We start from the raw sequence: 14355 nt of genomic DNA, 5'->3' as shown, positions 1-14355 counted from the left end.
CAACAATTGGCTAGTACTTAAACTTAACATAACGAAACAACATAGCCAATGAGTTTTAATGGCAGCTTCATAAACAAAATGAAACAAATAAACCAAATCAAAAGTTTTAATGGCAATTCCATAAAAAGAAGAGGAGAGAAATAAACAAAACCAAAAGTTTTCACAACTCTCCTCGTAATTGCCATAAATGATCAACGAGATTCTTTTGGAGTTGAGAATGAACTTCTTTATCCATAATGCGTTGGTGAACTTGAATGAACTCCGAAAATTTATTTGTCAGCTTACGTGACATTGGTGTACATGAAATCTCATCAATTTGTTCATAATCGAAGTCCACTACTTCAGCTTCATCTCGCCCATCTTCAATAATCATGTTATGAAGAATTATGCATGCTTTCATAATGTCATGTAGTAGAAAAATCGTGCAGGTCCACGTACAATTGCAAATCGTGCTTGAAGCACTCCAAATGCACGCTCTACATCCTTCCTATATGCCTCCTGAGTTTTTGCAAATAATTTTCTTTTATCTCCTAGTGGAGATGGGATTGTCTTCACAAATGTTGACCATTTTAGATATATGCCATCAGTAAGATAGTATCCTATTGTGTAATCATGACCATTGATTAAGTAATTAACTGCAGGAGCACGTCCTTGTGCAAGCTCAGAAAATAAATGAGATCGTTTCAACATGTTAATATCATTATTGGATCCAGGTAATCCAAAAAATGAGTGTCATATCCAAAGATCATATGAAGCCACTGCTTCCAAAATAATAGTTGACTAACGAACATGACCACAATACATCCCTTTCCATGCAGTTGGACAATTTTTCCATTTCCAATGCATGCAATCAATACTTCCCAACATGCCTGGAAATCCACGGTTTTGGCCATGGGCTAACAATCTAGCGATGTCTTCATTGTTTGGTGACCTCAAGTATTGCTCTGAGAAAATAGCAACCACTGCTGCAACAAATTTTTTCAAACTCATCATTGCAGTGCTTTCGGCTATTCTCACATATTCATCCAAAAAATCAGCTGTTACTTCATAAGCAAGCATCCTAAGTGCAGCGGTCATCTTTTGAAGGGGAGATAGACCAAGCTTTTTGGCATTATTTCTTTTTTTGGATAAAATAAGGTTCGTGAGTTTCTACCTTAGATAGGATTCGGAGAAAAAGAGAACGTCTCATTCGAAATCTCCTTCGAAATACTTTGGGAGGATATATAGGTTTTTCAACAAAGTAGTCATCATAAAGCCGTTTATGGCCTGTCAAATGATTACGGTCGATATACCGACGATGCTTACGTTGTGATGTCTCACCCATGAGAAGTTTTATAATTATCTCATCTTCATCTGAGTCATCATCAAGCAATTCACGAAAAAAAAGAACGACCCATGGAGATAAACTAGAAGAAAACATTGGAAAGCAATTATCAATATAGATGCAAGAAACATAATATGAAATGAAATTGATAACTTTAAAAGAAGCTTTGATCATTATGTAAAGAATATAAAATTTTCTTTAAATACAAACGTGACCTAAGATGAGATCCTCTCCTATCTTCTTCTAGCACTTAAGAATTGTAAACCAATGGATACATTTCAGCAACAATTATACCCTTTTTATTATTATTTTTCAAATTTACCTGTTCTCTCAAACAAGATCTCACTCTCTTCACAACTCATGTTCATTCCAATTGACTGAGCCTTAGCTTGATGAGGTCACCATGTACAACAGTCTGTGCAGGTTGGGCAAGGCCCTCAAATTCATATAAAAAAAATTAAGTTTTTATTTTATTTTATTATCAATAAAATAGCCTACAAATAGTACAATGTGACTCGTGATAATACCCAAAAAAAAAGAAGCTAAAACTTGATATAAACTACAATTTTTTATAGAGATTTAAGCTACATTTTAATATGATTTGAAACACACTCTTAATCTTTTTTCTTTTTAGATGTAACGTAGTCTTTATTAAAATTGGAGTAATGATTATAAGTTTTAATAATTTGGGTGTGGGCGTATAGATTCCCTTGTGCAATTAACCCTAATAGGCAACTTCGTGAATTATACTTAAAAAAAAAAAAAAAAAAAGGTTTAATCAGTGCTTTGGTGTATCTAAGTATAATTTTAATTTGTACCTTGTCAGAGTCAATGTCTACCTTCTTATTTTATTTTTTTATTTTATTTTATTTTTTCAAGTAAAAAAAAAAAAAAAGGTCAAAGGTTTACTTTATGGTGAAGGACCCGGTCCATAAAAATACACATCGAGATTCAAGACTTGCGTAGTTAATAGGTCTTCTCTTTACGCGGCAAGGAATTTTCTACGCGGTGAGCGCTTTTAAAAAGTTCAGCATCTTGAAAGCTGATACGTACCAACGTCCAAGACTCTAATCTTAGACGCTCATCTGGGAAAATAGTGGGGCTATGGGTTTCCATTCGATGCTTGTTCAAGTCATCTGGGTTGGCATGATGTTGACAACAATAATGGCAGCCGCAGCAAGGGCATATCCATTAGCCTTGCCTGACTGCTCCGATAGCTGTGGGGATGTAGAAATTCCATATCCCTTTGGCACAACCGAAGGTTGTTACCGGAAAGAAGAAGGTAGAGACTTTTTTTATCAACTGTAGCAACTCGTACGGCCAACCTCAACCAATGACCGGAGACCTCAACGTTACAAACATTTCCATCGAAGGAGAGATGGACGTCTTGATGTATAACGCCATTGACTGTTACAACCAGTCGGGTACGCCTCTGGAAAATAATACGAATCCAAGTCTCACGGTTCCTAGTTTCACAGTTTCCATCACCAAAAACAAGTTCGTGGCCGTTGGCTGTGACACTTAACGCATACCTTAATGGTATTCTCAACGATGAACCGTTTTCCATCGGCTGCCTCTCCAAATGTAATAACACACACAATATAGTAAATGGGATTTGCTCTGGGATTGGGTGTTGCCAGATAGATATTCCTGAAGGTTTGAAAAATATTGATTTTGCAGCATATAGCTTTAAGAGCCACAAAGAGGTCTGGTATTTCAATCCATGCAGCTTTGCCTCTATTATCCAAAGAGACAAGTTCAATTTCTCCTCAGCTTATCTAACCAGTCTACAAAACAATAGCACCCTTCCAATGGTTCTTGATTGGGCAATTGGTAACGAGACGTGTGAAGCTGCTCAGAACAAAGGGAATTACATATGTGGAGCAAATAGCACTTGTTCTGATCACAACAACGGCTCTGGGTACCGTTGCAATTGCGAGCAAGGTTACGAAGGGAACCCATACCTCAAAAACGGTTGCCAAGGTATATTTTCAATTTACTTACATATCTAGGTATAGAACAATTTTTCAGGAACAATTAAGGGGGGGAAAATTTTCAAAAAAAAAACAATCAAACACATTTTTAACAAATTTCTAACATATATATTATGTTACAATATGTTTCCACGTTTCATTTTGGTTTCAATAATTTGTCATTGCTTTTGGTTATTGTATTTTTAGTTACTTATAATTGATTTTTTTTTTTTTTTCACAATTACAGACATTAACGAATGTGTTTTAAAAGACCTCAATAACTGCGAAAGCAATCAATTTATTAATGACCCGGAAGTTATCGTTGCCTGTGCATCGGGGGATACCATCTGGACGGGAGGCACGTGCAGCTGATCAACCTGCTCCTAAATCATCACTAGCAATTAACCTCACAGTTGGTAAGTATATTTAATTACCGTACGTATTGCACCCTCTGGTCCTTTCTAGTATTATATATGATCAAGTTGGGTCAAATATTGATTATGATTTTTTTGAATAAAATGATAGATATTAATCAATTAATGTTTGCTCATAAAAAATAAAATTAATGTTTGAAATAATATATTGCCATTGCCATATATCTCACAAAAAAAAAAAAGAAAAAAAGAAAAAAAAGAAAAAAAAAGGAGATTGAGTTTAATTGTAGGATCATATGCAGAATGACTTTCTACCGTTTGTTTTGTTTTTTGTTTTTTTGTTTGTTTTTTTTTTTTTTTTTTTTTTTTTGGGTTGAGGAAAGACTTTTCTACGTTAATTACAGGAGAATAGGTTTTTTTTTTTTTTTTTTTTTTTTTCTTTTTTTTTTTTTTGGTCCTGCAAAAAAAATGCCATGGTTTGTATGGTAACATGTATTCAAAAGTGAACATATGTCATAATCTTAATGGATTCAGTGCAACTGGACACTGGACCCAAACCTCATTAAAAAAAAAAAAAAAAATTAGAACTTGTTAAAACTTTTTCTAAGGTCCGCTTCTCCAGGTTCATTGGTAATAGAAATTGTTAAATTAGTTGAAAGAGATTTTAATTTGCTCAAAAATAAAAAAATAGTTGAAAGAGATATCTAAAAATAAAAAAAATAAAAAAATTTATAGACATAAAAGTATAGTAATACATGTACAGTTACGTTTCTCTCGAAGAAAAAAAAAAAAAAACTGTCATGGGTACATGTGTTACTCTATTTTACGTCAGATCTATGTTATTAGAATTAATATATCTTTAATAGAGACTTAATCTCAATTCAACATCACAAAAAGTCCTGTCGACTAAATTTAGTAAATGAAAAAAATTCCAAAACTTGATTGTCTTGTTTGGTATAAAATGTAGAAAATGACTCTTTAATGCACTACAAAAAAAAGGTCCTCTGGCCGCGTTTTTAAAACGTGGCTATATGTCAAAAAAACGTGGCTATAGCCTATAGCCACGTTTTTTTAGGCCGCACTTTCTGATGTGGCCTAAAACCTGTGACTATAGGACTGACGGTCCTATGGCCACACTTTTTAACCGCGGCCCAAGACCAGGTCCTATAGCCCCGTTTAAAACGCGGCCTAAGGGTCTGGTCTTAGGTCGCGTTTTAAACGTGGCCTAAGGTTGTGGTCTTGGGCCGCGTTTTAAACGCGGCCCAAGGTTTAACCTTAGGCCACGTTTAAAACGCGGCCTAAGACCAGACCCTTAGGCCACGTTTAAAAAGTGCGGCCATATCTCCCTTGGTGACGGCCTAAGACCCCCGAATTCCTATTAGGAATTTGTCTATAGCTGCGTTTTAAAAACGCGGCTATAGTTTTTTTTTTTTTTTTTTTCTTTTTATTTCCTTTCTGGGCTGATGAGTTTTTACAAACCTGCTTATGTTTTACAAACTTGTCACACATACAAAAAATTCCAGCTTGTTGCATGCAACAAAAATAACAAGCCAGAATTTCAACTAAGAGTGCGTTTGGGAAGCGCGTTTTGCGCTTCCCAAACGCGCGTTTGCGTTTAAGATTTTTTTTTTTTTTTTTTTTTCAGCGAATGAACAGTAAAAGTACTGTTTATACACTGTGCGGGAGACAAATTTTACTGTGTAGAGACAAATTTTACTGTTCATACACTGTTTGAGTACTGTTCATAGGACCCACAATCACTTTATTCAGAAAAAAATATTAAAAATGGGTCCCACGGTACTTTTTACACATTTAAAAATTATTTTGCTACAGTGTTTTTCAGTTTTCAGTTTCAGTTTTCAGTTTTCAGCTGTATCCAAACGGACCCTAAATATCAAACTAGAATTTTCTCAAACCTGTCACAAATCAAAATCTCTAACAAATACGGGAAAATTATCAATCTTTAAGGAATATGTAGTTACAAATTATCAATCTTTAATGCAACATTCAACAGGATTTTTTTTTCCACAATATCAATGACCGCATTGGTACAGCAGAACATAAGTTCTAAAAAAGGGTCTCAAATACTCTTCACTTACCCTCCTGTTCACAGCATCAAAAGTTCACGATTTCCCTACTCATTTTCTTTCCTTTAATAACTGAATTTCTCTAAAGAAAGGGCCTTTTTTCCTTTGGTGACCAACACTTTGCCCTTTTAGCATCATCTCCCATGCTAGCCTACTACATTTTCCTATGACAATAAATTCTCCATATCATTACAAGCAAGATTTAAAAAATATTAAAAATTGTGTAGACCACAAATATCTCACAAAGCAAACAATAAACATCTGATGTCAGAAGATGCAAGAGGAGAATTTGACACAAGAAACGGGTAACAAATTTTCTAAGACTTTAACCAAAGAGAAAATTGAGGAAGAATGCAATTAGTCAAATGAGAGTATGGTTATCTTATCTCCATTTAAACAGATTGCACAAAATTATTTATTTGACTAAAGAATATCACCAGGTCAAAACTTATTTGAGAAGTAAAACAAACAAAAAACAACATAGTTAAAACAGTATTTTCTGGTACTCATTCTTAACTTGCACATTTTACAAAAAATCCTATTAGGTTAAGCATATTCAATCCAAACCCTAGACCCTAGTTTTTGAAGTATGGCAAATATCAGTTCGAGCTAGTTTTGAACATTTTGAGATTTACTTCGAGCAAACTAAAAATATAATAAAAAGACTCAAATTGATCAGTGTTTCATAAAGGCACTCACATGATGGAGATATTTTTTTTTTTTTTGAGATTCACAATTCTATTGGGAAAAGGGACAATTGTTTATCACTCACCTCACCGGCACCAACAGGGTTTGGTAAATGGAGGTTTGGACCCTAGCTAGTTTTGTACCATTCTTTTGTCACATTGAAACCAGCTACACACACTCCCTTTGTAATAAACTAGCTACTTTAACAGTGCGGCCATCATGCATGGCTTGAATTAGATCACATAACTCCTTTGTAATAATTTACCTCATTTATGTGTACTTTTGTGGGTCCTAGTATTAGCTGTGAATCACAAATGTTCAATTAAAGTCACCTTTTTGCATTTTTTGACTTAGTCCTCAATTATTATAATAGAGTAGCAATCAATAAAGCTCCACATTGGACTCATGTACACACAAATTATTGTAAATTATTTCAAGATATTTTGCTCAACTTTTAACTTTAGGTCAGGGTTGCATTTTAAGATGGTAGTGTACTACATAGCATTGAAACATACTGACCTACTTTCCTTCTCCCCTTTACTATTGGTTACCAAGAGCATTCTCATCAAAGAATGCAAATATTTTAGCATTTAACATCTTAAAATCTTACTTTATCTATTTTAACATATCACTTTACAATACACCCAATATCAAAAGTTTTATATTTTTTACCACTTCATTAAAATATTATTTCTTTATTATTTTTTAATTCTTTTTTATTCTCAATCTATCTCTTCCTCTCTCTTCCTCTGTGTATGTCTTCTCTCAAACCCACTGTCACAGCCACCAAAATCACAAACAAAAACAAAACCAAAATCAAATCACAAACCCAAACCCAAAACCAAACCATAAAACTCATACCCACCCACCATCAACCACCACCGGTCCACCGCAAAAAACCTATATTTTCGTTGTCCTTTATGTTTGGCTTATGGTTGTAGACTTGTTAATATGGTTTATCTTTCCATTTAACTCTAGTCACCAAATAATTTGTATATGTCGTTGAGCTGAGAATAAAGTTTAAAAAATCCTAGCATAATCAATCCATATGACCAGAAAAGCTTTTGCAGACCCAACTCCTTATATCAATTATAAAACCACTACTTTAAACAGTTTGTCAAAAGCATTACTAAGTTGAAATAAGCAGCTTTTAGAATCCTACTAAAACTGCTAATTCAAATGTTGATCACGGGCTTTGTAGATATAGAACACATTTTTGTGAAAGTTCAATTAAAAAACACTACAAAAAGTAGCACTACTATAAATCATCATCTCAGACATTGCATAGCAATTTATCAATTTTAAAGCATTATTCTCAATAGTTCAATAAAAGTGCTATAAATTATTCCTAAGCTTTTGATTCTACAGCATTCCTAGGACTTGCAGTGCAATTTTGGGCATGGTTCAGGTTTTTTGGCAGTAAGCATGCCTCAATACAGTTGTGCTGCAGTAGCACTAACCTAGACCACAAAAGAGAAGGGAGAAAAAAAAAAATCTAATGATTATCAACTTTAACTTGCAGCTGTGTTCTCAATCAACGTTTTTGTTTTTATTTTTTATTTATATATTTTTTAAAGAACTTTGATTGTAGACCAACACTGCTTCTAACTTTGGGTGCTTGGTCACAGAACACACTTGAATGCACTAGAACACACTTGGTATTTGTTAAGCTACATTCAAAGTAAGCAATAGAATCAAGATCTCACCAACCCCCTCTTTTCTTTTCTTTTTTCTAAGGCAACTACAAAAAATTCATAAATCAAAGTAAGCATATAGAAAACACTACTTGCTCTTACAAATTAAAATACATGTAACTTTTGCTTTCAAAAGAACAGGAAGTAATTTTCAAAGAACATCAACCAAAATCAAACCTCATGCCTTCAACACAGAATATAGAAAAAACATAATTACAAAAATAGGGAGAAGCAAATTCCACTTACCCTGTAGCACTGGAGGAAGCAGTATCGTGAATTGCAACGAGGGCATGTATATTATGTTAATTGCTTCTGGCACCTACCAGGAGAGAGAATGATGAATAGATATAATGAACTACTCAAATAACCTCAAATTAAATATAAAACTTAAAACTTTACAAATATAATAAGAGCATAATATAATTCAATAAAAGTAAGCCATACAAACTTATGTCATGCATAAGCAGTGGTAACAGATAGTTTATAGAGCATATGCATATAAAAATAGGATTTGTTTAACTTTAGCATATACTTCACTATGCATCAAAACTAATACCGATATGCTAATTGCATTTGAATAAAAAAATAAGCTATAAAGAAAGAAAAGAAGAGACAGTTTGGGAAGGAACATACACATGACAAATTATCCGGGAAGGAGGGTTCAATGGGGATGAGTTGGATGATTTATCAGAGGTGAGGATTGTCCTGTCCATGACTAAAGCTTACTGAGACTTAGTACTAGTGAGACCAGTCGCTTGTGGATGGTTCTCTCAATTCAGCTTATGTCTCCCATATTTCTTGTAACTCTACAAATGTGACATTGCTCTTGCTCCATTGGTAACTGTACAAATTATTCAAAAAATTTATTCTAAGAAAAACATCAATTTAGAGAAATGGCAAAGAAATGACAGGTCCAGTTCTATCTAATCACAATGATCATTCTACATGGTCTATAATTAACAAAACTCCCAAGGAAAAAAAAAAATTTTCTTCCAAGTTTCAATTACAAAAGTAAATGGGCAAGTATCAAAATTCTTGGCATGCAAAACTCAACAAAATTGTTCACACCAAAACATCATACATTTTTTTAAGTTACACACGCACCCACAGAGTTTTGTAAAAGTGACTTCACCCTCAATCTTACGCTAATAAAAGGGGTAAAGGTAACATTTAAAACAGGTGCTCATTGGCCACACCAAACCAACAAATTCCAAGCACATTTCAGCATAAATTTGACTTTCTTCATATATGCAAGCAAACCCAATTTTCTTTTTCAGTAAAGTGAACCACAGTAGAACTATAAACAAATAAAAAGGAAAACAAAGATCAGTACCTCTTTCTCTACAATGGAGGAAACTCTAGAAGTAGACACCACAGGCTGGCTCGCTTGCAATGGCTACCCAAAAACCTGAAACAAAAGCACATTGATTATCAGAAATTAATCAAATTTAAGAAAAAAAATATAAAGAGAAGTTGGGCCATGGTCCCCCAACTCTGGAAATTGATTTGGTAGCAGAGAGGACTCTTTTGTAAAAGTTTGGGTCTTAAAATTTTTATTCAAATGGGTAATGTGACCGCTGATAGAAGCAATATGATGCAGATGCATATGGATAAACCTGCTCTCCTACACCAAGAATGATTTTTCAGCCAATCAAAAAGAAAAATATGCTCTCTATGTAGATATATGTTCACTAAGAATAAAGCCCAGTGATATAAGGCATATCTGATTCATCGAGGAGAGTTTTTTCTTTTTATATATATTTTTTATAAGTAATAACAAATTTCATTAAAAGAACTCTGAAATGGTTTCCAAAAGAATTACAATCTAAGATTTACAAGATCCAAGCAAACTACTAAAGAATTTACAAGATATCCCACCAATTAAAATGCAACATTCAAACAAAGAATGCAAAAATCATTTTGAATTATACCAAGTTGCTCAACTAAAAACTAAGTAGCTCTAAACAAAAAAAACTAAAATATGAGAAATATAAAACACAGCTTTTACAAAAAGAAACAGAACCAAATTCAGCAGAAAAACTAGAAAGTACTTTCCCAACACAAAAACAACAGAACAGCAAAAAAAAATATAAACAATGAACCATGAACCATGATTCTTACACATACAGTAACAAAAATAGAGTCAGTAGAAAAACTAGAAATGACTTTTTCCAAAACCAAAACATTTTTTACAAAAACAACTTACAGTTTCAAAAACAGGGTAGGTAGAACAACGGGTACCTTCAAGCTTCATAACAACACAACCATGGCAACAAAAACACAAACAATCATATGAACAACAGGGAAACAAATATACAAATATTAAGGACAAGAACGAAAATGAAAGGAGAGAGACAGAAGTGTGTGAGTATGGTATACAAAGAGGAATATGAAACCCTAACCCTAATACAAGGAAGATGATGATAGTGGAGATGAAAAGCTTACCCCAAAACTCCATGGAAGCAAGAGAGAGAGAGAGGAGGAGGCTAGGGTTTGGGGAGGGTTTTAGAGAGAGAGAGAGAGTTTAGAGTGAGTGAGCTTTGTTACAAAGCACAGTGAGTGCCAAAGCTCCACCAGTCGAAGCAGCGAGCTCAGCCGTCCGATTCAGCTTCTTTTCTTCAACCACCACTGTCGGTTGGTTCAATGACCCATTTATCTCTTCGATCACAAACCCATCTGGAGAAGAGGAAGAGGAAGAGGTTTGGGCTTGTGGGTTCAGCTTTGATGGTGGTTGTGGCAGCGATGGATTTATGTTTTTGTTTTGAAGGAAGAGGGTCAGCGCAATGGAGGCGGAGATGGAGGGCTTATGGGTTCGACATCGAGGCTGTTCTTGATGGCGATGTAGAGGCCGGAGATGGAGGCGGCATAGATGGTGAAGTGGTCAGGGAAGGAGCTCGGCGGCTATAGGTCAGCGATGGAAGATCTAGATCAGATCAGACCTGATCTAATGGGAGGTAGAGGCTCAGCGAGCGTTTGGTGAACAAAAGGGCTGAATGATTTTCGTGTGACATTTTATACCAAGCCTAAAGCCGCATTTTTAACCTGCGGCTATAGGAAAAATTTTAGGCCCCGTTTATAAAACGCAGCCCCATCCCAGACTAAAGCCGCGTTTTAAACGCGCGGCTTCAGACTAAATTTGAAGCCGCGTTTTAGAACGCGGCTTCAGACTAAATACTGTGGCCGCGTCTAAAAAACGTGGCCACAATTAAGAATAAAAAAAAAAAAAGAGAAATACGCACAAGTCCTATGGCCACGTTTTTTAAACGCGGCCACAGTATTTAGTCTAAAGCCACGTTTATAGCTCAAAAAAATGCGGCCTAAGAACCTATCTATGGCCCCGCTTAAAAAACGTGGCCTAAGAACCCGTTTATGGCCCCGTTTTTATGAAATGCGGCTTCAGTCTATCTTGGACCACGTTTTTAAAATGCGGCCACAGTTAAGGAAAAGAAAAAAAAAAAAAAAAAGTTTGCCAAAAAATAAAATACGGAGGTCCTTAGGCCGCATTTTTAGCTCAAAAAAACGCGGCCTAAGAACCCGTCTATGGCCTCGCTTAAAAAACGCGGCCTAAGAACCTGTCTATGGCCTCGTTTTTATAAAACGCGGCTTCAGTCTATCTTGGGCCGCGTTTTTTATAGCCACGGCTTAAAAAACGCGGCCCAAGGCCCCCGCGTTTTGTAGTGATGTGATTCTACAACTTAGGGTTCATTTGGTAATGTTGTTCTAATGATGTTGTTTAAGTGTTGTGGAAATACATGTGGATAAAAAAGTGTTGTGAAATAAGTGTTATGTTGTTTAAATAACGAAAACTGCTGTTTAAACAACACAACCAAAAAAACCCTAAATTACCCTTGTTTAAACTTTATCTTTAATCTTCATTCTCCAAGTACATGCATATTTGAGACCTTACCAACTCAATGACACAAAAAGTTTAGTCCAAATTTTTTGAAAAAAAAAAAAAAAAAAATTCCACAACTTGATTGTCTTTGTGGGGTATGAAAACATTGAAAAATAGAAAATCAACCTTTCTTGTAATCCAACTTGGTTTTCGTGTTTGCTCTATAAAATTAAAATAGTATGAATTCAATAGTCAATTATTAATATTCTATTTATTTCAATTGTAGGTGTTGGCATAGGCTTGATAATCATGTTTGTCTGCTGCTCTTGGCTGTACTTGATAATTAAGCAAAAAAATCTTATCAAACTTAAAGAAAAGTTCTTCAAGCAAAATGGTGGGTTAGTGTTACAATACCAACTTTCTAGACAAGAAAATTCAACTAAAACTGCCAAAATCTTCACCATAGAAGAGCTTAAGAAGGCAACCAATAATTATGACGAAACTCTAATCATTGGTCGGGGAGGGTTTGGTACAGTTTATAAAGGGCTTTTATTAGATAATCATATTGTGGCCATCAAGAAATCCAAAATGATGGATCAAAGCCAAATTGAGCAATTCATCAATGAGGTAGTTGTACTTTCCCAAATTAATCATAGGAATGTGGTTAAACTATTGGGTTGTTGTCTAGAGACATCAGTTCCTTTACTGGTCTATGAATTCGTACCTAATGGCACCCTTTTTGAGTACATACATAATGAAAGCAAGGTGTCCACTTTATCATGGCAAATTTGTCTTAGGATAGCTACAGAAACAGCGGAAGCACTATCATATTTGCACTCTGCAGCTTCTACACCTATAATCCATAGAGATGTCAAGTCTTCAAACATTTTGCTTGATAGTAGTTACACAGCAAAGGTATCAGATCTTGGAGCTTCAAGATTGATCCCACTAGACCAAACAGAAGTAGCAACAATGGTGCAGGGAACTATTGGATACCTAGATCCAGAATACTTGCACACAAGTCAATTGACTAAAAAAAGTGATGTTTATAGCTTTGGAGTGGTCCTTGTAGAGCTATTGACAGGGAGAAAGGCACTTTCATTTGATAAGCCCGAGGTGGAGAGAAGTCTAGTTATGTATTTTCTCCTTTCTTTGAAAGAGAATAGATTGTTTGAAGTTCTTGGGAAACATATAGCAAAAGAAGGCAATGCCGAGCAATTGAAGGAAGTGGCAATTCTTGCAAAGAAGTGCTTAAAATTGAAAGGGGAGGATAGACCTACTATGAAGGAAGTAGCAACAGAATTGGAGGGTTTACGAAAGATGGAGAAGCATTCATGGGTCAATTTTTTTTTCTTTTTTCTTTGTTTTTTTTTTAAACTAAGAGTGGTGAGATGAATAAACTTGCAAATGAATATCATATTGATTTTCTTTTATAGCCTCCTTTATAAATATTACTCTTTAATAGTTTATACATCAATGAATGTAGAACGTATCTTGTCTATCCATTAAAATGCATTATCTTTATCAAAACATATGGGTCTTCTAACTATGTGAGAGTCATATATTATGAGAAAGATTATGCATATATTATATGCATAGTATTATTAGACTAAATTGCAAATTACACCATCAAACTCTAAGAAAATTTTGATTTTTTATCCTATAAAATTTAAAATCTTTGATTCACTTTCTTAACGTTACTTATTGTTTTGATTGAGAGCCCTTCTACCCCTTATACCTATACCCATGTTAATGTGGCCATTAAATAACACCTTAAACCATCACATATACTAGTTGATCCAATTAAATCATGATGCTTGAATTTAATTATTTTATGTAACTAATAAGTAATAACAAAAGAAATTTTTAAAACTTTTTAAAAAAATGTCTAAAATTAATTGAATTAATCTTTTTTTTTTCTTAATACCCTTATTTATTATTATTTTTCCCAAATTTACCTTTTCTCTTTCCTTCTCTTAGATCTATTACAAGTTATCTCCTAGACAAGGTCTCTCTTTCTCAACATCTCATGTTCATTCTAGTTGACCAAGCCTTAGCTTGATGAGGTCACCACATACAATGGCCTTGGTCGGTTGGGCAAGGCCCTCAAAGTCTTCTATGCCAAATCTATACATAGACCGAGACTGAGACCTAGTGACCCAAAAGGAAGATGAAGAGTTGTACCGTACAGCTATCGAAAACGTCACTAGACTTCTGCCACTCATCGTCGGGGATGTTAAGGACATAAGCAGCGAGGCTTTGATTGTGAATCTAGTGATCGAGATCATTCTTCAAGTTGTGTATCGTGCGGTCCTTAAGTTTATCTCCCTCTTAGTCTAGCTACATAAACAAATACCCAATAGTTTTTTACTATTCATTGG

General features: G+C 34.7%; 1 long non-coding RNA gene and 2 pseudogenes across 2 annotated transcripts; 1 reads left to right on the top strand and 2 right to left on the bottom strand.

Annotated features, from left to right (window-relative positions):
- Positions 1 to 160: 160 nt before the first annotated feature.
- Positions 161 to 1498, bottom strand: LOC115961566 (annotated as a pseudogene).
- An 860-nt stretch (positions 1499 to 2358) lies between these two features.
- Positions 2359 to 13369, top strand: LOC115961565 (annotated as a pseudogene).
- LOC115962314 lies at positions 5601 to 11104 on the bottom strand. Of its 2 annotated transcripts, none has more exons than XR_004085378.1 (5): positions 10346 to 11104; positions 9473 to 9547; positions 8773 to 8980; positions 8386 to 8458; positions 5601 to 5922 (listed from the first exon to the last, which is right to left on the bottom strand). It is a non-coding gene; the product is annotated as an uncharacterized LOC115962314 (long non-coding RNA). The 2 variants fall into 2 exon arrangements; XR_004085377.1 differs by having other exon boundaries at positions 10585 to 11104.
- Positions 13370 to 14355: the final 986 nt, after the last annotated feature.

The sequence above is a fragment of the Quercus lobata genome, chromosome 9 (assembly GCF_001633185.2).
Source record: "Quercus lobata isolate SW786 chromosome 9, ValleyOak3.0 Primary Assembly, whole genome shotgun sequence".
Taxonomy (NCBI): domain Eukaryota; kingdom Viridiplantae; phylum Streptophyta; class Magnoliopsida; order Fagales; family Fagaceae; genus Quercus; species Quercus lobata.
This window is presented reverse-complemented; position numbering and strand designations above follow the sequence as displayed.